The following is a 2,373-nucleotide window of genomic DNA, read 5'->3' on the forward strand; positions in this document are numbered from 1 at the left end:
CATTGAACAATGTAAAATTCTATTTATTTATAAAATTTGTTTATTTACTTTATATAAACATTATCTCCAGAGAATACGAAGTTTAACCAAATTAATTTGATTTATATACATTGAACATTGTGAATTCCATTTATTTGTAAAATTTATTTATGGTACTTTATATAAACATTATTTTTAGAGAATATGAAATATAACTAAATTAACTTGATTTACGTACATTGAACAATGTAAAATCTATTTATTTATAAAATTGATTTATTTACTTTGTATAAACATTATTTCTAGGGAATACGAAGTGTAACTAAATTAATTTGATTTACATACATCAAACAATATAAATTCTATTTATTTATAAAAATTTGTTTATTGACATTATATAAATATTATTTCTATGTAAAAAATTAAATTTGAATAATATATATAACAACAATAAAGAATAAGTTAAATACAAAGGTTAATGTGGTTTTGAGTAAAACAGCGATTAGGTACGAATAAATAATCAGGAATTACGCTGTGAATCGGAGTCGAGCCCAAAAATACAAATTATCTTGTAAGAACCTTGGACATTGCTGAACTATCCCAGCTATAGACTGCCCCACGTAAAAGGGTTAATTACAAGTGACGCCCGGTGGGTCCCTGCTCTTTGAGCAAGGACGATACTGTAGTATGTATGTGCTTGTATTTATCTTTATATCAACATACAAGAGGAATTCGCTTACATTGCGTATTCTCATAAGTATCATACAGCCATACACATTGTAATGGTCAACTGATACAATGTACATCAAGCACATGCAAACTATTGCTATCCCACGCGCAAGCGTACGTGACACTTTATGCGCACTCAGCACTTTAACTTGCCACTGATGCTGCGCTTATATACAAAGCTTATCCTATGTACAATTAACATATAAGAAATATATGACACTCAAGTGCTAATACGCTGAACATTAGCATTAAGATGAATCAATTGCAATAAACCTCTCAACCTAATAAGTCGTGTTTTACTTGTCGATAATAAGAACACATCATGGCGATCCTGCCAGCGATCCTGCCAGCTAACGATTATTAAATCGTTAAATTGTTTATTTAATTTTGCATAATAAAAACGGAATATACGGAATAGTGTAATTTTTAACAATTTAATAATTGTATCATAAATTGTATAATATAACACTGGTGAAATAAATAAAACAAACAAACACAAAATTTAATACAAATTGAATTGATAATGAAATGATTACAAAAACAACACAAAACTAAAATCACACATTTCCTTTATTATGAACAGAAATACAAATAATTATAAATATATTATTGTGCAAAATGTAAAATTATAACAATTATGATTTGTGGAAGAAAATAACAAAATATCGTGGAAGAAAAATAAGCTACGAGGAAAAAGTAGCAATAACACAAATAATAATAGTAATATATAAATAAATATATATCTGTTAAGTGAATAAGAAATATGAATTAAAATTCATATTTCATATTGAGTTAATGATAAACAAATAAATACATATTCTACCTAATAAAAATTGTGTAAACACAGGCAAATATTAAAACACAAAAGGATTGTGAAAACAATGTAGTGAATGTGCTAAATAAACAATAATATTTAAATGTCATAACAATACTCTAATTTCATGATATTAATATTAATTTATAATTTAAGATTAATATACAAAGTGAATAATTAACATACGACTAATAATAATAATTAAATTAACAAAAATATTTTAAAAAATTTCAATTGTCAAACACTTTCAAATAATAACTTAAATTTATATTTAAAATATGGATAGAAAAATAATTATCCACGACCAGTGGAACACATATTGTTCGCACTTAAGAAAAAAATACAATACGGTAATAATATAACTGAAAGAGACATTGAAAATATTGAAAAATCACTAAATTATTCGGGTGAATCAAATAAAAATATTACTAAAGACAAAAAGATCGATAGAAGTGAAATTTTTAAAATGTATCACATGTAGCATATGTCAACAATCGAACAACTAAATAATGACAGCAGCGAGGGACATAATAATAAAGAAAACTCAATCAAGGAAGCTGACAATTGAAGGAAGATAATCACAACAACAAACAAATACAAAACAACAAGCTGACAAGCAGAAAAGCAGATAAGCAATTTCAAAATTATTTTATTCTATTTTTTATTGTATTATAAATTTTATATATATATTGCATAAATACATTATACTTTTAAATTTAAAATATTAACATAAATTTTATATAATATAACAACAAATTTTATATAATTTGCAAATACAAATTTGCTGCAAATTAAATTCAAAAAAAAAAAAATATTTTTTCTTTAATAACAATATTTCATACAAATGTAAA

Source organism: Teleopsis dalmanni, chromosome 1 (assembly GCF_002237135.1).
Source record: "Teleopsis dalmanni isolate 2A chromosome 1, ASM223713v2, whole genome shotgun sequence".
NCBI classification, from domain to species: domain Eukaryota; kingdom Metazoa; phylum Arthropoda; class Insecta; order Diptera; family Diopsidae; genus Teleopsis; species Teleopsis dalmanni.